Genomic DNA, 23,311 nt, shown 5'->3' on the forward strand with positions numbered 1-23,311 from the left:
TAAACTAGGAAGCTTACAAACAATAGAAAATTTATTGCTCTCAGTTTTAGAGGCTGGAAGTCCAAGATCAAGGCTGCCTGAGTGTGTAGGGAGGCTTGCTTTCTGATTTGTGGATGGCATCTTCATGCTGGGTCTTCACAGGGTGGAAGAGGCAAACAAGCTCCTTGGGTGTCCTTAGAAGGGCACTGAGCCCATTTCTGATGGCTCTGCCCTCAACCTAATTATCTCTCAAGGCCACCCCTTAATGTCTTCACAATGGAGAGCAGGTTTCAGCTCATGAAGTTTGGGGTGACACAACCATGCAGACCATAGAAGGTTGCTCAATTAAAAGCTCCAGTGTGATTTCTGATAATCTCTCTCTGAACTTTATTTGAAACATAACTCTTTATTTTCATTACTCCTTACCTTAAATCTTTTTCTCCTATGTCGTTTGATTCCACTAAATGATAGTCATCTAGCCTCGAAAATCTAAAAATCAGCTTTAATTCATCCTTTCTCTCCCATTTCCATCCACTCTGTTGGCAGGTCTTGCCAGCTGTAATTTCAAAATCCCAAACCCAGAATCTGGCCACTTGATGCATCTCTCTTGCTGCTACTCTAAGTCTCCAACACCTCTCACCAGGATGATGGCAGGTGCCTCACGTTGGTCTCCCTACTTCCTTCAGTTCTTTCCTCTGATCCATCCTCCACAGAACAGCCAGAGTGCTCCTTCTGACACATGAGCTATTTCATGTTGCTCTCCTAAGAAAGCATCTCATCACATTTGGAATAAAATAGGAAGACCTAAACTTGACTCCAAGGCTCCCGATAATCTCACTGACACTCTGTCTCCGTCAGCTGTTCAGGCCTCTTAGAAGGGCCCTGACCTATACAGGGTCTATTTTAGTCCTAAGCCAGACCCACTAAGAAACCCAAAGGGGATAAGATCTGATCCCTGTCCTTCTACCAACTTACAATCTAATGGGAAGATGAACTCAATATGTGCAGGAAACTTGGTAACAATTCTATGTAATCTACAAATTATCATTATTTTCCCTTAGTGTTTGCTTGGGCAGCTCTGGGAATGGAGCACTTAATACTTGTCAAAGCCCCTCATTCCATCTTGAATATGCGTTCCTCCAGGTCCTAGTCGGGCCTCTCAATTGTGTTCTAAACACTAGGGCAACACCTTGTGTTAAATGTGCACTCAATAAAGGTTTGAAGATTGAAGAAGGGCTGTCAAGTACATCCATGGAGCGGAGTTCTTAAAAGATTCTTTAAAGACGGCACTGTGTGGGCCCTAAAGGATCTAACAGAGACTTGACAGAGGTGGGAGGACATTCCTGTTCAATGGTTCTGGTGCAGATATCTTGCTGAGAAAAATAAAGCCTCTGTGGGCGTAAGTGAGGCAGCATAGCCCAGCGGCTTCTGAGGAACTCAGTGTCTCCTCTCTCCTAAACGTATCCCTTAGGGAGACCATCGGCTCAGTTCCCACAGAACAAGCAGCTCTGCTTCTTTCTTTCCCAATCAGTCATCTCAAAGTCAGGTGACCGAGAATGAAGTCACTTATGAGTGACCCCAAAATATGATATTTCTAAAGGAGGGGGGTTGTGTATGAAGTAGATTACTCACAAGCTTCAGGGCTTTTACAGTTAATAAATTGCTTGCAACCCACCTCCCCAAGCATCCATGTGTTGTAAGATAAAGATGAAAACCCCTAGTTAGTGAATGAATACATTTCTAAACATAACTTCTTCTACATTAATGATTTTTATTTAAACAGATATTTTGGTAGGTCTATTGTTATACTATATTGTATCATAATGGGAATGTGTCCCTATACTTTCTCCCTAAAAATTATTCCTTTCTGTCCTGCTCATCAAAAGCAGAGGATTAACACTTAGCATTATCTATTGTTTAACTTGAATTTTGTGACCGTAAACCTCAGCACAGCTTGGCCTTACGAATCCACTGTTGTAATTGGTTCACTCTGCCATTCTTCAAAACCACTGTTTCCTGCTTTCTTTTTTTTTCTCTTCGAATCTTTGGCACCCTTTCCCTTCCTGGTGGTCAGCTGATGTCCTTGCTTCTTATTTCATGGAGGAAACAGAAGCAATAAAATGAGAACTGCTTCATCACCCAGCCATCCGCAGGCCTCCCCCTTCTGTTTCCACCTGGCTCTGCTGCTGCTGTAAGTAACCTTCACTCCTGTCCTGAATCCCACCCCTTCTCCCAGTCAGTGGCTTGGCTCCTATAACTGTCCATTTATCCTCCCATTTACCAGTTTTCCTCTCGATTCCTTCATTCCCAGCAGTATAGAAGTGTATTATACCCTCTCTCTTCTAAAAAAATGTTTCTTGTCCATGTCTCCCCGCTTTATAGTCACATTTCTCTGCTCCCCTTTAGAGCAAAATTTCTCAAGAGTTGATTAGACTTCCCATTTGCACTTTGCATTGATATTTTCATATTTCCTGTATTCTTGATACTCTGGCAGTTGGGGCCCTGATTCTGCAGACTGCTCCCCACATCTAGCCCAGCGATACTAATTCCTAGAGATAAGGAATTTGCAGAATAGCAAATTCAGTCCAGAGCCCCAATCTCCACCTATCTCCTTTGTCAAACTCTCACACACTAAGCCAATATTACCCCTGCTCCAAATCACCCCAGGGCCAGGTACTGAACAACTAGAGACCAAACCTATAGCCGGGCGTTGAGCTATCTGATCCTAGATTTGTTCTGCATATGAGCCTTCCCTTACCCATTTCTTCTAATGAAAACCCCAATAAAGACTCTGGGTCATGCTCTCTCTTCCTCTTCTATCTCCTGATAGACACTTGTGCTTCCCTATGTGGCACTAGGGCCATGCTGTGTCTCCTGTTTCTTGGGATCTGACAATCATTTCTTTGTCTGCATGCCTTGCCAAGCCTGATGAAAACAAACCCAGGTACAACTTTCAGAGCATACTCCTTTTCCAGATTTTCTCTGTAAACTACTACAATCAGACTTTATCATTGCCACCCTTCCTCCTAAACAGATCTTAGACGATTACCTCGGTCTTGTCATATTCAGTGGTTAACTCTTGGTCCTCAGGTGACTTGGACTCGCAGCAGATTTGATCAAATCTCACAATAGTCTTTCCAGTGGTTCCTCTCTTGAACTCTGGGACTGTACACTCTCCTGGAGTTTCTCTCTCCTTACTGGCTGCTCCTTCTCGACCTTCTCTGCCCATCTCTCTCCTCTTCTTGAGCTCCATGTGTTCTAAGCACCCTGGGCAACGTCTCATCCTGTCCACTCTCAGGTGTGGGTGATCCCATTCAGCCCCATGGACTTTAATTATCACCTCTCTGCTGATGATTCCCAGCGGTTTTTATTTTCTTATCAATATTATTTTTGGTTGACAAATTATAACTAAATGCATTTATGGGGTATGATGTGATGGTTTGATATATGTGTGTAGTGTGGAATGATTAAATCAAGCTAACATATCCACCAACTTGTCATGGCGAGTCATTGAAATTTATACTCTTAGTTATTTGGAAGCGTACGATACATCATTATTGATTATAGTCACCCTGCTGTGCACTCGATCTCAGAACCCATTCTTCCTGTCTGTCTGTAACTTTTTACTTTTGTTTTTATTGAGTTCCGATCCATGTGACATAAAATTAACCATTAATCACTTTACAATGCATAATTCAGAGGCATGTAGTATATTCACAGTGATGGGCTTCCATCACCTCTACCTACTTCCAAGGGACACCTTGTGGGTACCCATTAAGCATCCATCATCTATTCCCCCCCTCTTCAAAGCCCCTGGAAACACTAGTCTGCTTCCCCTATGGATTTACCTTTTCCAGAAGTGTCATTTAGGGTGATTCCTACCTACTGTCCTCTGAGTTATGCAGTCACCTACTTAACCTCTTCTCCTGATTCTCTAATGATATAGAAAGCTTCAGGGGTCCCCAAAGAAGCTTTTGAGTTACTCTCTACAACCCCCTGATTTTCCCCATCTCAGGAAATGACACCACCATTCACCTCATTCCTTAATTATAAAGCTGGGCATTATAGGGATTCTTATTTTCTGCCCTCTTGATTAATTCTCTATTTCCCTTTGATTCTTCTCCTCACTAGGAGAAGGCAGGGAGCGTTTGGTGATGGAGGACAGGAGGGAATGATGGGACTAGAAGCTGGTCTGGTAGATGTTGTTAGAGCTGGGAGAATCTGCTGCAGGTTATCCAAGGAAGGAAAAGCTGGGGTACACCAGCAATTTCTGTGTCAGAAGCTGCCATGGTCAGTTGTGTGCCTGATGGGGAGGGACCAGCCACCCCACAACCAGGACTGGGAATGGGCACTGGTGACAGACATGGAAGATAACCCTGACTCCTACAGTCCAGCAGCAGGAAGCTCATTCTACAAGCAGTGAAGAGGACTCTCATCACAAATCCCATGTGGTATCAGTGCCCAAATTCAGGTCCCTCTGATGGTAGTCCTGGCCACTGTCAACAGATGAAGTGGATGCAGTTTGGCTTTAGTGTGGTCACTCTTCATCCTGTTTAAAATGTTGCAAATAAATATAGATTAAAACAGGCCAATATTTTTCTTTGAGAGCTTCAAGTCAAATATTTTTCATTTTAATTTTCTTGTGCACATAGTTGTTTGGGCCCTTCATCTGTCAGCACATACTAAACGGCATGGAAAGAGGGAGTCTTGTCTCATTTTTCTGACACATTTCTGTGATTAGACGTGTGCAAAGAACTGTTAGCAATTAAGGATTGATTTCATTGTTCAAGAGATTTGGGGACTGAAAGTTTGGCCCCACAGGATAGTTTTGGTTGGGGGAAGTGGGAAATGTACATTAAGCACCATTCTTTCTTTGCATGACAGTGGCTGCTTCTCCATCAGATGGGTCGACCTTCCTGGAAATGAAAGATTTGGGACCATCGAATTCTGTAGAAAGGCCTAACGAGGGTGGAAGGACTCAACGAACAGCATTGTAACTACTTTAAAAAATAATAGAAACTTATTTTCAAATTTAAGAGTTAGCCATATTATAAATCAATTGGGTTGATTTTTAAAAACTTACAGTAGATTTTATTTAAAACAGAATATTTAACAGTTTATTGGTAAGCCTAAAGGCTTGAAGTTACACGTCTATGAATTTAGGCCTTGCGTTTTTGACACCTTGGATCCAATTCTCCTTCCTTTGCTATTTTTTAACTTACTGCAACAGATGAGGGGCTCTTAAACCTTTCTTTCTCCTTTTTTAACCATGGAGAGTTGCTCAAGGCAAGAAGACCCAGAGCCAGCAATACTGAAACAAAAAGCAAAGGAGGTGAGCACGGGTACAGATCATTGGGTTTGACATTTCAAGGCTTGAGCCTATTAATTTTTTATGCCTTGCTACTTGTATATCGTTAATAAAATCTGACGAAAAACTTTTTAGGATGTATTTGTTGCTTCGGCTTTGATCTTAATGTTTGCAAACTAATACATTAATACATGTGAAGCCTTAAGGAGTTTTTCTAAGAGAATATTTCCATACATTATATTTTCATTTCCATTGTAGGTAGCTGAGCCTCTGTGGGGTTGTTGATGGCAGTGGCATTAGATTTTTGGTGGGAAATGTGTCTTTTGCCTGCTGTTAAATGTGGTTTCCCGGGCATAGTAAACCTTCATCAATATTTTAACTGAATTCACTTCTGTGAGAGCTTGCACTTCTCAGATGTGTTGTTATTCCAAATTCTCCATTTAAAAAATGCATGTGAAACTCCATTCAGTTATTTTCAATAGTAAAGCCAGTCCCAAATCATCGGATAACGTGGCTTGCTGTTCAGTTATTAACATGTCACTTGGATTAAGCTACAAAGATCAGCCCAACGGAATGGTATTCTCTTTGTCTTCTTTTAGGTGCCTGTTCCCTAGCTGTGGCATCTGTGACTGAGTTGTGAGACACTCAAAAAGTCAAGCCAACTCAGACTTGTCATTTTTTTAACATATATTAAATATATGCCCTCAAATACAAGATGTAGTCAGGGCAAGACAGAATGTTTACCAAGACTTCTAAACAGCATTTGAGATTTGAGGGTCTAATGAATAATTTGATAATATTCAAAATTTTACTTTTATAAAATAAGTAGGTAGAAAACTCGAATTATTACTTATTAAAAGCCATCATCAACCCAATTCAAAGAACTCTTTGGAGTGACATGTGGGCCAATACATGCTGAAATGGCTCTTTCATTTGCATTTTTGTGGAGAGCGATTGTGCAATTCTTTGAATATTTATGATTTCTATTGAGGATCATATTACCTTCAATAGTTTTCAAATTTTTATCCTTGTAAGTAATGTTTGCGATGTCTTTCATTTTCTGATTTATGAGTGATTAATTGTTCAGATGAATACTTTTTTTTTTTTTTTAAGAAGGGAAGGTGTAGAAAAAACCCTTACTATACAGGAAAACAAAATTAATTCAACTGTAGTGACCATTACTGTCACCACTGGTCAGGGTGATGATTCTTTGGGAAATTTCTTTTACTATTGTTCCCCAAAAGATGAACTCTTTATGATTTTTTTTGATCCACTAGAGGGAGTGATGCTGTAGAGATGTGTAATTTTTTTTTTTTTAATGCAAAAGGTTTGTTTGTCGAGTTAGTAAATACATTTGCCATGATCGTCTAACCCAAATTGCAACAGCCATGATATTTTGAGTCTTGCACTTTATTTATGAATGTTGCTGTTGACAGAGGGAAGTACTCTATACGTTGATGTGCTTGTCCTACTTCTTTTTCTCCCTTCTAATGTTGTTCCTTAATTTTCTAATTCTGCCTACTATCCGGAGGCAATTTTGATATGCAAATAAGCCTTAGCATTCAAAAATGGAAGCTTTTGAGATTCTGACTTTTAAAGCTTTTAAAGAGACTCTGTGTTCAGTACAGTGGCCCCATGACAGAGAATAAATGATTACAACTTTGTTTCTTTTGCAGCTTTCAAGAGTAAGTCTTCTGACTCAGAACCTGCTCCAGGACCCTCTGGACCAGAGTTCTGACTCTGGAGGGACCAGAAGAAAGGAAGAGGGGAACCTGGCCATTGATGCTAATTGATACCCTCCCAGACAGGAATTTCTTCTGAAGTAAGGATAATAAGAAGCTTCAAATTGGAACACGTTTGATTTTTCAAAACTTAAAATAACTAATTCAAACCCAGGCATTAAAATTTTTTAAGGATTGAAAGCTTATAGTGAAAAAACAGAACTGTGTCCATCTTCCTCTCCTCTCTCTTGTCATTCCTCAGAGGGATCAGTCTGTTAAAAAAAAAAATACTGAGATGAGATTTACATACAGTGAAACACAGACTTTATCTTCAAACAGATTGGTTCTGATAAAGAGATACAGGTGTGTAACTACCCCAACCCTCAAGATATAGATGATTTCTGTGACCCCAGAAAATACCTTCATATCCCTTTCTTGTCACAGTACACAGAAAATCAAAATTAATCTACCATAGTGACAACTCCAATGACCACTGATTACAGTGATTGTCACGGAAATATCTTTTACTAGGAGTTGAAAAAAAAAAAAAAGTGAAATGTGGTTATGTTTTAAATCCACTAGAGGGAGTAATGAAATTCAATCGATTGGGTTTTTCTTTGATCTTTTGTGCTTTTGATATCATCATCTAAAAAGCCCAGGGTCTCTAAGATTTTCTCTTATTTTTATTTTAACAGTTTTACAGCATTTGTCTGTACATCTAGATTTATGAGCCACTTTGGGTTAAGTTTTGTGTATGGTGTGAGGTAAGGCTCCACATTTATTTTTTGCATGTGGCTATCCAAGCATCTGGTTACCCAAGCATCATTGGTTGAGAACACTATTCATTCCCCTCTTAAATTGCCTTGGTATCTTTATTGAACATAAGTGGACCATGAATATAAAGGCTTATCACTGTATTCTCACTTCTCTTCCATTGATCTAAATGTCTATCCTTAGGCCAGTATGGTGTAGTCCAGATGATAGGAGTTTAGTAGTAAGTTTTGAAATTGAAATGTGTACGTCCTCCAATTCATTCTTTATTTTCCATATTGTTTTAGCTAATCTGGATCCTTTGTATTTTCTATATAAATTTTCCATCAGCTTGTCAATTTCTGTCCCCCACCCCTCAAAAAAAAATCCAACTTGGATTTTACTGGAGATTGCATTGAGTCTTAACTAAATGTAGTTCTATTTTAAATTTATTCTGAAGTGTTTTATTCTTTTTGATTTCATATTGTGAATGAAGCCACTTTCTTAATTTCATTTCAAATTATTCGTTGCTTGTGTATAAAAATGCAATTGATTTTTGCATATTGGTCTTTTATCCTGCCAACTTGCTAAATTAGTTTATTAGTTGTAGTCATTTTAAAAAGTGGATTTGTAAGGATTTTCTACATATGAAATTATGTTGTTTAGAATAAAGGTAGTTTTATTTCTGCATTTCTAGACTGAGTGACTTGTATTTCTTCTTCTCACCCTGTTGCCCTGGCTGGAACCTCTAGTACAGTGTTAGATATTCGTTGTCTCATTCTTGATCTTACGAGCAAAGCATTCCTCTCCTGTGCTACTTACAGAAGAATGTCCAAAGGAATTTGTTCTTCCACTTGAATAATTGCTCACTATCATGTCATATTTTCTATGTTAAAGGTAGATCGTATCTTTCTGCATAATTTCCATCGTTTTCTTGGTTACCCTTCTTCATTCTTTTTTTAACAATAATAAAAGAAATGACTTTATACTGAGATATTGAAAATTTCACAAAACTGAAGTTTTTCTGTCTACAATGTATGGTGGAATTTGGTGAACATAGCAATACAAGTGTGTATACTTTGTACCATATATTAAGGTGAATCCTATGAAAGGAATAATGTTTAACTACTTTTAACCTACCAATTCAATGGTATTGATCATAAATATTGATATGTATATATGAGTGTGTGTATATATATATATTATATATATCAAGGTATCACACAAATAAAAACATTTGCTTCACTAAAGTTAAAACTGTTATCTACATTGTCATAATTAAAAATAATGAGTATTGGTAATATTTACACACATGACTTCATCCAATAATAAAGAATAGTTTGATCTCTGAGAGGCAAAGGAAATAAGTTATTTACTACATTAATTAATAACTAATAAAAATTGTATAAATATATTTAAATGCACAATTTGAGTACATTACCTTAATTTTAGTTGGTGGTAAATAAACATTATTAAATATTTCTTTAAAAATGAAAGACCCAATATTAATTTCAACAAATTTAGATTCATACATTAAATATATTAAAAAAAAAACCACTATACACGTGTCTGGTGAATACAACTTTTGTGTACAATTGAACACATACGTGTGTGTGTATTTATATATACCATTACATTGCATATATGGTACGATGCTACATCATATACAGCCATAGAAATGTAAAGTTGTGCTGCAACTGTATACAATGGATCAAATGAGTTCTGCTATCATATATACCCAATTAAAATAAACAAATTAGTTTTAAAAATTACAATTTCAAAATAGGATTTCTTTTGGCATTCTTTTTACTTATTTAATCACTTATTTACATCCATCCTCATACTTGATGAAAGAAGAAGCATGTTTTCTTCCTTGTATCACTAGTACCTTCCAGGGTTCTTTTTATCTATTACTTAGAATTGATTTCACTCTCTTTTCAAGTCCTGACTTCTGCTCAGCTATGCCCTGATTTCACAATATTGTATTAAGACTTTATTGTGCTGCTGTTAGTTTTCCCTAGAATCTCTTGTTGCCTTTCCTTTTTGAGCTGCATCCTATGAACTTTCATAGTCTCAGGGCTTACAAAGCTCAGGCGTACTCCCTATGGGATTCCCCCACTGGAAGCCCTGGAGACCTTCCTTCTGAAACCTACTGTTTTGCTGCTCCACTCGGGGCGGCTGTCCAACTGGCGTTCTGGTGCCTCCCTCCCCTCCAAGTTCCACATCTTCGGTATCAGCTAGAACCTCATAATGCAGAGCTAAGTCTTTAAGTAATTCCTTCAGAGCGGGTACATGGGAGGAAAGTTTCTGAGCGTCTACAAATTTGAAAACTGTCTCTCTTCGGTGCTATGATTTCAATATGGTTTGTCCCCACCCAAACTCTGGTTGAGGCTTAAATTCTTCAACGTGGAGGTGTTGGGAGGTGGAGCCTAGTGGAAGGTATTTGGATCATGAGGGAGGAGTTATCATAAATAAGTGAATGCTGCCTCTTGAGAGTGAATTCTGGCTCTCACAGGACTAGATTAGCTCCACTGACAGAGGGTTGTTAGGAGGTAATTTCAGTTTCCATGCTTTTTCTTGTTCCCTCTCTTGCCACGTGACTTCTTCTGCAGGCACCCTCTTGCCTCCTGAATTCCACCTTGAGTCGAAACAGCCTCAGGCCCCTCCACTAGTGGCCCAGTCTTTGCCTTCTGGCGTTTAGAACTGTGAGCTAAATAAATCTCTTTTCTTTGTAAGTTACTAGGTCTGGGGGCCTGGGGATGTAGCTCAATGGTATAGCTCTTGCCTAGCATTCTCAAAGCCCTGGGTTCAATCCTCAGCACCCCCTGCCAAAAAAAGATTTCTTTGTTCTAGTTGGGCAGGCGGCACTTGCCTGTAATGTCAGTGATTCCAGAGACTGAGGCAGGAGGATTTCAAGGTCAGTATGTGTATGTGTGTATGTATATATACACATACACATACTGACCTTGACTTTGACCTCCACAAACACACATATATATGCAAAAATAATGTATTATAAATATATATTTGTGTATATATTATTTATGTACATAAATTATAAAGCAAAAACAATAAAAGAATAAATTACCCTGTTTCAGGTGTTCTGTTATGGCAATAGAAAATGGATTAAGATAGTATGGCCTCAAACTTGATTGGTAATTTGGCTGGGTATAGAATTTTGGGTAAAAAACAGATATCTCTCAGAATTTTGCTCCTCTGTCTCTCTAGGTAACTCACATTGTCTCTTGGCTTCTACTATTACTTATGACGTATCTAATAATATGATTCTAAGCTGTTTTTTTCTTTCAGGAGCCTTTTCTTACTATTCTCATATTTCACTATAGAATATTTAGGTTGGGTCTTTTACATTCACCTTGATTAGCCTTTGACAGACCCTTGTAACCTTGACGACTGATATTACGCCCTATGCCAAGGTAGAATGAATGCTTACCTGCCAACTTTCTCTTTACATTTGGAATTGAAGAGGCCTATGGCAGAGCTGACTATTCTGAATACAGATCCTTTTATTCATTTCCCAGTTTTCAGCCTCACTTCTCAACCCATGGTTGTCAGTTTGACAGTTGTGAGTCTGGAATCTTTCATAACTGTTTCCCTACCCTCAGCTGCAGACCCTTCACCTGTGCTAAGCTGACGCTTTTGCTTTTCCTCCTCTGTCTCTCCAGCTAACTCATACCTGTCCGTTCCTTTCAACCAAACCTCTGTGGAACTCCCCGACCCATCAGTGATCTTTCTTCTGTTCTCGTCCTCATGTGGGAGTGAATATTCTCTATTATTGTACTACTGCTTTCTTGGGTCCGAGGAGTGAGAGTGTAAGAATGTGCCAGGTGCCTTGAACTTGTCATCCCTCCCATTTCCTCTTCATCCCTTTGCATCCTATCTTTGTGCCGTGACATTGACTTGCATGGATACATTAATCAGCTTCCTTGCCATCTGCCTTCCGGTTGTATCCAGCCAATTGGGAGCCCCCGCAGAAGATCAAAGGGTGGAAACAGTGAGGCAGGATATTTATTCCTCCAGAAATTTCCATGTGAACTTGTCTAGGGATGGTTGAGTCCCTATTGCCATACTCGTGTCTGTTGTCTTCTGCTGCCTTTCCTATCCTCTACTATCCCCCCTCCCCTCCCCACCCCTCTTCTCTCTCTACCCCCTCTACTGTAATTCATTTCTCCCCCTTGTATTATTTTTCCCTTTCCCCTCACTTCCTCTTTTATGTAATTTTGTATAACCCTGAGGGTCTCCTCCCATTTCCATGCAATTTCCCTTCTCTTTCCCTTTCCCTCCCACCTCTCATCCCTGTTTAATGTTAATCTTCTTCTCATGCTCTTCGTCCCTACTCTGTTCTTAGTTACTCTCCTTATATCAAAGAAGACATTTGGCATTTGTTTTTTAGGGATTGGCTAGCTTCATTTAGCATAATCTGCTCTAATGCCATCCATTTCCCTCCAAATTCTGTGATTTTGTCATTTTTTAATGCACAGTAATACTCCATTGTGTATAAATGCGACATTTTTTATCCATTCGTCTATTGAAGGGCATCTAGGTTGCTTCCAGTCTTGCTATTGTGAATTGTGCTGCTATGAACATCGATGTAGCAGTGTCCCTGTAGCATGCTCTTTTTAGGTCTTTAGGGAATAGACCCAGAAGGGGAATAGCTGGGTCAAATGGTGGTTCCATTCCCAGCTTTCCAAGAAATCTCCATACTGCTTTCCAAATTGGCAGCACCAATTTGTAGTCCCACCAACAATGTACAAGTGTACTCTTTTCCCCACATCCTCGACAGCACTTGTTGTTTGACTTCATAATGGCTGCCAATCTTACTGGAGTGTGATGGTATCTTAGGGTGGTTTTGATTTGCATTTCTCTGACTGCTAGAGATGGTGAGCATTTTTTCATGTACTTGTTGATTGATTGTATGTCCTCCTCTGAGAAGTGTCTGTTCAGGTCCTTGGCCCATTTGTTGATTGGGTTATTTGTTATTGTCTAATTTTTTGAGTTCTTTGTATACTCTGGATATTAGGGCTCTATCTGAAGTGTGAGGAGTAAAGATTTGTTCCCAGGATGTAGGCTCCCTATTTACCTCTCTTGTTGTTTCTTTTGCTGAGAAAAAACTTTTTAGTTTGAGTAAGTCCCATTTGTTGATTCTAGTTATTAACTCTTGTGCTTTACAGAAATATCAATCATTGCAGGGGTTAAAAGGCAGAAATCAACATGCTGTGGTTTTTTGTTTGTTTGTTTTTAAAAATTCAATATGGATAGATCTTCCAAAAAAAGTTGAATAAAGTAACTATAGAGCTCAATAACACAATCAATAACTTAGACTTAACTGACATATATAGAATATTTCAACCTGCATCAAGAGGATACACTTTCTTCTCAGCAGCACATGGATCTTTCTCTAAAATAGACCATATAATATGCCACAAAGCAACTCTTAGCAAATATTAAAAAAGTAGAGATATTACCCTGCATTTTATCAGATCATAATGGAATGAAATTGGAAATCAATGACAAAATAAAAAATAAAAATTTCTCCATCACCTGGAGACTAAACAATATGCTACTGAATGAACAATGGGTTACAGAAGACCTTAAGGAGGAAATTAAAAAATTCTGAGAGATAAATGAGAACATAGACACAAAATTTCTGGGTCTTTAGAAGAACTCTTGACACAGATTCAGAAAGGGACCAACATATGCAGTATGCATACAAATGAGTTGGGATGATATCAATAGCTTGGTCTTTATCTCCATTGCCAATCTAATAACAAGGACAAGGTTTTGAGAAAAAGAAAAAAAGGTTTTCTTGACTTGCTAGCAAAGTAGGAACTTTGGACTCCTGCCCCAGAGGCTGTGATTTTCTCTGTCTGGAGTAACACAGGGCATTTAGAAGAAGAACACAAGGGTGAGGAATCCAGATGTTATCAGTAGATATAATTCATTAGTGTCCATCAGGTGTCCTTGAGTGACACAATGCTCTGGACCTCAGGTATAGAGTTCCATCCTCCTGTCCTTCCTTCCTCCCTTCCTCCCTTTCTTCTAGACAGTGAAGGACAGCATAATTTAGTCCAGGACAGGAACAATTTTGTCTGTTTATTCTGCTGATATGGAGTGTGAGAGGCAAAATAAGAAGAAAAGGAAAAAGAAAAAGTTTTACAATAAGCTGCCTGTGGTCATGTAGCAAAGTTTATACTCAAAGCATGAAGTGGACCCCTGTTACAGAGACAGGCCAGAGCCAGCAAAATCATGTTGGAGCCCAAAGTAAAAAGGGAAAATGCATGTTCATGTGTCCACTTGTCATTAACTTATACATTTATTTTTCCTACAGTGTTAAAGTAGGTACAAATATCTTTAAAAACAAGTGCATTAAAACTTGTGTTATTTCAAGTTTAAGTATGTTATTTATAGAAACCAATTAATTTTTACTTTCCTGGATTTTATGGAAGCACCTCTATAGAATTGAGTATGAGAAAAGAAGGAGAGAAAAGAGAGAAGTAAACTGTTTTCAATTTCAAAGGGTGAATAGGGCAGACACAGTGGTACTTAAGATATGTTGCTAACAGGAAAATGAAGAGAAAAACAGAAGAATCCAAAGGAGGAGAGAGAGAATGAAATTTTGGTGTCAGAAGTAGAAAAAAAGAGAACAGGAGGTAAGTTAGATAGAGTAGTGGCAAAGTTGATACACAAAACAAAATCAAAATCAGCTAATCAGAATACCTAACCCTCAAAATACAGAACATGGGAAAATTACACTTTCAGTGCGGGGAAAGAAAAATGAAAATAAAAAAAGGCTAGAAATGAGGAGAGAGAAACAAATATGAATGTGTGTAGGAGTCCTGGATCATTCAGTACACAAATAAGACAAAAATTCTTCACAGATGTAGAAATAAAAATGGTCAACAAATATATGAAGGATATATAAAGTAATGTTCAATAACTCATAGAGAAATTAAAACTAAACTGAGATTTAATCTCCCTCTAGTCAGAATGGTAATTATCAAGAATACAAGCAACACTAAATGTTGGTGAAAATGTGGGGAATAAGATTCACTCACATATTGCTGGTGGAAGTGCAAATTGGTGTAACCACTCTGGAAAACAATAAGGTCATTCCTCAGAAAACTTGAAATGGAACCACCATTTGACCCAGTTATCCCACTACTTGGGTTATAATCAAAGGAGTTGAAATCAGCATACTACAGTGATAGAGCCACATCAGTGTTTATAGCTGCTCAATTCACAATTGCCAAGCTAACGAATCAAACGTGGTGCCCTTCGTCAGATGAATGGATAAAGAAAATATGGTGTATATACACAATGGAATATTATTCAGCCTTAAAAACAATGAAATTGTGGCATTTGCCAGTAAATGTATGGAACTGGAGAATGTCATGCTAAGTGAAATAAGCCAATTCCCCAAAACACAAAGACCAAATGTTTTCTGACATGTGGATGCTGACCCATGACAAGAGAGGGTAAGAAAGGGAGTATAGGACTTGATTGGATTAAGCAAAGGGAAATAAAGGGAAGGGAAAGGGTTAGGTATAGGAAAGACAGTAGAATGAATTGGATATATTTGCCTATGCTTATATGGGAATACATGACCACTTCACATCATGTATAACCAAAAGACTCATATCCAAATTGGTATGGGTTGCACTCCATGTATGTATAATATACATCAAAATATACACTACTGTCATGGATATCTAAAAATATCAAATAAAAAAGAAAATAGGAGGGAGATCAGTGGAGTAGAGGAGGGAAATAGAGGATGACGGGAAGGACAGGAAAAGAAGCAACTGTCAAGTGAAATTGACTGAATTATGTCGTGTTCATATATGAATATAACATAATGAATTTCACCTGTGTATACCTATAAAGCACTATTTAAAATAATAAATATGTAGAATACAAATAGAGGAGGGGAAGTGGAACAGAGGAAGGGAAGAGGGACAGATGGAGTAAGCACTGAGGACTAAAATGGAGCAAATTATACTCCACATGCGTGTATGATTTTGTCAAAATGAGCCCCACTATTATTCATTATTGTGAATAACTTTAATGCACTAATAAAACATTTTTTAAATCAAAAAAATTAAATGCTATGCTATACAAGAAAAAAGGGGGGGCCCAGTTTTCTCCCATGATCTACTTACTCCTTGGATGGCCATGCTGTCCCCAGCTGGCACAGTCCTGTTGCTGGTTGATTGACTTTCTCAGGCTCATACGGAGGCAGCAGTGCTCCCTGAGCCAACCCCAAGCTGCTCCATGCTGCCATTAAAGTGGGAAAGGAATGCCTGGAAAAAGAAAATCTGTCCCACCCTCAAGGCTCCCAGGAGTAGGAGAGCAGTGCTAGGTGAAAATCTTTCATCAGGTTGATTAGGGAGCTGAGGCCACAAAAAGGAATTGGCCCATGTCAATGGCACCAAGGATGCTGTGGTATGGAGGAGAGGGCCACCACCTCCTCAGCATCATCTTGTTTCTATGGAAGAAAACCCAAGCACCCTGCAAAAAAAAAAAAAAAAAAAAAAAAAAAAAAAAGGTTCTGGATCTGAAGAAGAGCTAGATCTCAGAGGATGATGTGGAGGCCTTGCAGGGTAATAATATGGCTGTGGAAGCCTGCACCATCATTCAGACTGACCCTTCTCCCCCACACCTGGGCACCATCATCTCCCAAGCCTGCTGCAGATGATGCTGTGGGTACCCACCCACTGTACAAGGCAGTCAGCTTCCAGTCTCCTACTGCCTCCCAGAGCAACTCTGGCCCATGCTGTGATGTGCATTATGGGTCTAGGGATCTACCATCTAGTGGCACGATTGACATTGGTCCCTTGACTTTCATGTGGTGGGCACAGTGGTTGCGGAGACCAAGAGTACCTCTCTAACATCCCAGTAGCCACATGCCTGCGAGAAAGTGGAGAGTTCCCAGTAACTAAGAAGTGCAGCCCAGCAGTGGACAGTGGGCCTCGCCCTTTGCTATGGGAACTTTCTCTTCACCAACTGCTCTTCCCCGCCAGATCCCTGCCTGCCCTTTCCGTTCCCTGTTCCAGCCATACGTCAGAAGAACTGGATTCAATGCGCAACGGAAGTTGGCTGTGTCCTAGCCCACCTGCCTTGGTCTCTTCACTCCTCTCTAGAATAACCCCCATCAAGTGCTCTGAAAAGGCAGTCTCTGAAAGCGCTGTTGCATCCCAACCGGCCATCTTGGTTTATCGCCCGCCCATTGGCCTGACCTGCCAGCCTCCAGCTCCTAGGCAGGATCACCCTGCTCCCCAGCATCTACCACTTTCAACATGAAACTTATCCTTTTGTGCATTGCTCAACTGGCTGCTACAGAGGCCCTCTCCTGCAGGTGGCACTCTGCTCTCTGGATCCTCCCGCTGCCCTCCTATTGGGGACCACAGGGAAAAGCAGGCACTGTCCACTGGTAACAAGGGAAGATTCTGACCCTCCAGAACCTCAGGAGCCTCCTCTTGAGCCTAGATCTTTTGTCCTGCCTTCACCACTGCAGCAGGTCCATCATGCTGGGCAGCTCAGGACACCTGGTCCATACCTCCATTTTCCTTGGAAAAGCAAAAAGGTGAGGGCCCAAGAGCAGCCAGAGGAACTGATGGCAGCAGCAGTGGAAGTGGCTGTGGTGGCACAGGCACGAAACTTGGAAGAGGAGGAGGAGAATGGAGGGGGAAGGGGAGAGGGAGGAGGGGAAGGGGGAGGGGGAGGAGGAGGAGAATGGAGGAAGAGGAAGAAAACAGCAAACAGAAATACTGGACAATTTGGAAATGGTGTCCCTTGCAATGAGGGAATCGAACTCTCCAAGCCTCTAGAGACCCAGGAAGACATTGCTGTTTCCAGCCTACTCCTGGGACTGGAGAAGGAAACACCATATAAGAGAGGGGCCAGGGGCCTCCAGTGAACTTCTCTGACAGCCGTGCTGCCCCAGCCCTGTTGCAGGTGTGCTGACTTTGGTGCAGCCTGATGCAGAGGCACCAGGGCTCCCTGGGCAGCCTCAGACTGCTCCATGCCTCCAGAGAAGTGGGTAAAGCAAGGGTTGGATGAAGACCTTCTGCCCAGTTCTCTAGGCTCCCAGGAATCAGGAGATCGGGTGGAGGGAAAGTCTTCAACTAACCCAATAGTGAGATATCTTCCAGTCATAGCTGCTAGCTGGAAGCCCCCCACTAGAAACAGGCCCCCCTGTAGCTACCACTGCCAGTGGCATTGAGGTGAGCTGTCACACCTCCTAAGTGTCCTATTGTTCCTATGGAGGAAGACTTAGGACCCTGCAGAAAAAGTTTCAGTCTCCAAAAAAGAGCAGTATCATGGAGGATGACATGGAGGCCTTGGTGGGTAAGACAGACTGCAATGGCCTGCACCACCACTCTGAATACTTTCTCTCCATTTATGGCCCCTGCAGGGACTTTAGATCCATGGCTCCACCCACTGATGCCTCCCAGATCCCAGCTATTCTTGCCACCACCAATGGGCAAACCAGGCTTCTTCCCCTGATCCTGTCTGCCTATCTTCCCTCAAACCAATTATTATTATTATTATTATTATTATTATTACCAGGTTGACTGATTTCTTTTTTAAATTTTTTATTTGTTTTAATTAGTTACACATGACAGTACAATGATCTTGACAATCATACATTTGAATCAGATGTGGTGTAATAGACATTGTTATTGCTGTATGTATATACATGACTGCATGACCAATGAGAAATCAAACCAATTATTGATGAGGAGGTTGTCTTCATCTGTCTGCTCCTGCTGCTCTCTGGATCTCTTGAGGCCCAGTCCCAATGTGGGTGTACTTGCTAGTAAGTATCAACACTCTACTCACTTGACAAGAGATGCTGCACCCCCATTTCTTTCCTCCCCACATCTCATATCCTGGGGCCTTTCCCCTTCAGCCTGCCTCCTGCAGAATGGAATCCCCACCCCTCAAGTGTGTGAATTTTTCCTTCTTCTCTTTTTTCGTTCTCAGCTCTCCTTTAATCCCTTCCACCAGTAAACCTGTTAGCATTGGCCAGCCCCCTAACTCTGGCAAGGAAATCTGCCATCTCCAGAGCTAATGCATCCACATACCTGACGCAGCAGCCAACTGCCCATCTGAGGTCCCTGCCATGGACACTACACCCTCTTCTATGGCAGAGATTGTTATAATTGTCCCAGGCTCAAATAAGCAGCTCCTGCCAGGCACCCAGGTCCATAACTCTATCCATTATAGGCAGGTGGAAAATGGAACCAGTCTCTCCCAGACCACCTACTTTTAGGGTCTCCTGCCCCAACTCCTATGGGGAGTATAAAGTATAAGTATCCCTTTGTTCCACACACCACTCTTCAGCCCACATCTTAAAACCCTCATGAAGAACTAAGGAGAGCCTCTCTACGACACTCCATCCTCATGTTATTCCCAGTTATGGATCATACAGTGGATGCGTTCCTAGATGACAGAGACTCTATATGATCAACATTAAGTCTGCCGTCGAAGGTGCTATGGATACCACCCCTCTATGCAAGGCTGCCATCTTCTAATCCCCTCTTGTCTTCGAGCACTACTCCAGCCCATACAACAGGTTGCTCGCTGGTTATGGAACCTCCCACCCAGTGGCAGCATTGCCTCTCTCCCTTCATCCACAAGTTGACATGTACAGCAGGTGCAGGGACCCAGCTCTACTCTCCAGCATCCTAGTAGTGCTGAAACCACCCATCAGCCCCCCACCACACACACACACACATTATACATACTATGGATTACAACTAGGGCTGATGGTGGGCAGTGACTGACTGCACAACTCTTTCTCTTTGGGCAACCCAGGAAGCCCAGCCCCTCTTATGGGCAAAAGCTTTCTCACAGGTAACAGCTGAGTGGCAGCACAATGCATCCAGGACCTATGGGTATCACATCACTGTGGACCATTTTGCACACCAGCCCACAACCTGACAACCGAGGTACTATGCACCTGTCTGTTGTAAATTGTACCCCAAGGTTTTAGTGAAACACATAACACACTCTATACACACACACAGAACAGTATAAAAATTAAATATTATGCTTACAAAATAACATGAAATTAATAATTCCATTTCCTTATTCAGGTGAAAAAAATGTGAATATTATTTGCTGTGTTTGGGTTTTTTTAATTTTTAAAAATCTTTTTAGCACTAATAATGCCTTTTTCATATACATTCCAAAAACAAAGAATAACGAGAGGATAATGAATTCTTTTGTACGTTATGTGGTTTGTAATTATTTTCTTCTTAAAAAAATTCAACAAAGACTTGATCGTCACCAGAGAGATAATAAAACAGTTTTTTTGTGATAAACAGCAGCAATTTTGGGTTCACTGAAAAGAATGAGCTTTTTAATAATAAAATTGTGTATGTGAATAAACACTGCAACTGATCTGGCAATTTGACTCAAAGGCAAAGACTGCTGGACAAAAGAACATCACCCAAAGACATAATCTAGAGTGGGGAAAATGGACTGGAAATACAGTTCAGATAAAAATGGACAATGTAAAATTCTCAGTTATCAATGTTTTCATATGGATTTTAAGTAGATTCTAATGGCAGATAGCTCATCTGTTACCATTAGTTACACTAGAAACTGAGCAGAAAGGATCGTTTCAAAACATAAATGTGTAAAATATACCATAAAATTACATCTTTGAGACTGTCCACACATTTGGAAAACACATCTGGAACATAAGAATGTGCAAGGTCCTAACTCAGCTTCAATCAGCTCTCTCTGGAAGCAATGAGCTTGGTGTGTGCAGCCTGCTGGGGTAGGCCCTGGCTGGTAAGGCTGCACTTTCAGCAGGCACAACATTTCCACTTTGGTTTCATGTTTATCTGGGGGAGCCAGAGGCCTGATGACACAAGAGAGATAGTCGGGGGATACTTTTTTTTCATCTCCATGATATTATTTACCACATTCCCACACATGCTACTGATAATGAGTAGTTTTCACCAACAGTACAGAATAAAAGACATAGAGATAAAGCCACACATCTGCAGACATCTATCTGATCCTTGACAGAGGCAACATAACATACACTGGGAAAAGACAGAATTTTTAAACAAATGGTTATCCATAAGTAGAAGAATAAAACAAGACCCTTATCCCTCTCCCTGCACAAAAATCAACTCAGAATCAATCAAAGCCCTAAAAATTAGACCAGAAATTATGCAACACCTAAAAGAAAACATAGGGTAAATACTCCAGTTTTTAGGCACAATGACTTTCTCAATAGGACCTCTAAAGCTCAGGGAAAAATAGAGTTAATAAATGGGATGACATTAAACTAAAAAGCTTCTGCACACCAAGTGAAAAAAATTAAGAAAGTGAAGGGGGAACCTCCAAAATGGGAGAAAATCTGCTAACTACCCTAGCAGATTTCTGATGGAGGATTAATATCTAAAATATATAAAGAACTCAAAAAACTTAACACCAAAAAAATCAAATAACACAATTAATAAATGAGCAAATGAATCAAAGATACATTTCTCAAAAGAGGAAACAAAAATGACCAACAAACATTTGAAAAAAATGTTCAACATTATCAGCAACTAGGGAAATGCAAATAACTACATTGAGGATGGAGAATTGGAGGGGTGGGATGGTGGGAGATAAAAGAGGGTTCATGATCTGAAATTAAATTTCATGTATGTGTAAGTTCATCAAGATAAATCCAGCTACTATGAAAAAGATAAAGTTCTAATTAAAAAAGGAAAACCAAAAACTTTCACCAAGATTTCATCACACACCAATAAGAATGGTAGTCATCAAGACAACAAATAATAATAAATGGTAGAGAGAATATAGAGAAAAATAAACACATTTACAGCGTTGGTGTAATTGCAAATTACTGCAAGTACAGAAGTCTGTATGGAGGTACTTCTCAAAAGACTAGGTATGGAACTACCATATGACCCTGCTATACAACTCTTCAGTATGAATGGCAGAATTAAAATCATCTTACTATAGCCATTCATGTATACCCGTATTTATAGCAGCACAGTACAGAATAACAAAGCTATGGAACCAGCTTAGGTGTCCATCAATGGATAAATGGATAAAAATGTGGTATTTATGCAGGATATTATTTCTTTTTTTGTACCAGGAATTGAACTCAGTGGCACTTAAATGATGAGCACAATCCCAACACTTTATTTTAATATTTTAATAAACGCAGGGTCTTTCAGAGTTGCTTAGAGCCTGGCTAAGTTGCTGAGACTGGGTTTGAATGTGTGATTCTCCTGCCTCAGCCTCCCAAGTTGCTGGTACTATAGGTTTGCACCACCTTGCTTGGCTATATACATAATTTTAATATACATTTTTCTTTATTTAGCCATAAAGAAAAAAAATAATATCATTTGCATTAAAATGGATGAAACTAGAGACCATCATTTTAAGTGAATTAAGTTTAACTAGAAGGTCAAAGGTCATGTGTTTTCTCTGATACACAGAAGTTAGAAAGGAAAAAAGAAAACAAGGGTGGGAGTGGATCTCATGAACATCAAAGTGAGGTCTATAAAGGAAAGAGACCAAGGGGTGGGAAGTGTGGAGGTAGGGGGGAAGTGCTGGGGAGTGATATTAGCCAAATGATATTGTTATATTGTGTGTATTGCAAAGACATAACAACAAATTCCATCATTATATAAAAATATAATGTACCAATAAAAAATGTGGGGAAAAATAATGTGTGGCCTGCAAATAGTGGCTTAAATATTTAAGAATAAATGAGAAAATAATAACATCATAAAATAGCTACCATTCATCATATACCTGCTCATTTAGCACTAACACTTTCCTATAAAGCAGGTAACTTCAAGGACTGTTAGTAGTGAGGATGCAGAGGTTTACAAGGCTAAGCATTGCCACAGGTACAGTTCACACCACTGCAGGCAGAGCCACTCAGCATGGGTTTGCTTAGCTTTCTCATCTTCAAACAGGGATAACAAACATATTTATAAATATTTTTCAAACATGTTTTCTTTATAAAAGTAAATAAAATTGTAAACAATTGATAAGAAATTAAAAGTCACATAAAGTCATAAATTTGGATATAAGTGCTCACACACACACAAACACTAGGTTAGGAATAAGACTCTTTTTTAAAAAACACTCTCAAACACACACTGAGCTTTGCTCTTCCTCTCGGCAACCTGAGAGTCTACTGTCCACCATAGACATGAAAAAGCACATGTGATTCAGCTCATGTGAATTTTTGAATCTGAAGTGGATGGCCAAGTACAAGCAAGGCACCCAGGTCTCCCTCAATCTGCAAAGGCTGCACCAATTGCACCCTGCAGGTGGATACAGCCTGTCTCTCAACTTACTTCTTGAGGGGCTTCATTTTTTTCACCTTTTCTTCAGTGTATTCATCCAATATACTCACATGACATCCTAGTGCCAACAAATTCCTGCAAAACAGAAGCTAACATGAGCTACCAGTGCTTTCCTTGTGTCCAAACAACCAAACCTAATAGTTGTGAAGGGGACAGTAATCCAACCTCAAAGCACAGTA

The sequence above is a fragment of the Spermophilus citellus genome (assembly GCF_964194105.1).
Source record: "Spermophilus citellus genome assembly, chromosome: 2".
Taxonomy (NCBI): Eukaryota; Metazoa; Chordata; class Mammalia; order Rodentia; family Sciuridae; genus Spermophilus; species Spermophilus citellus.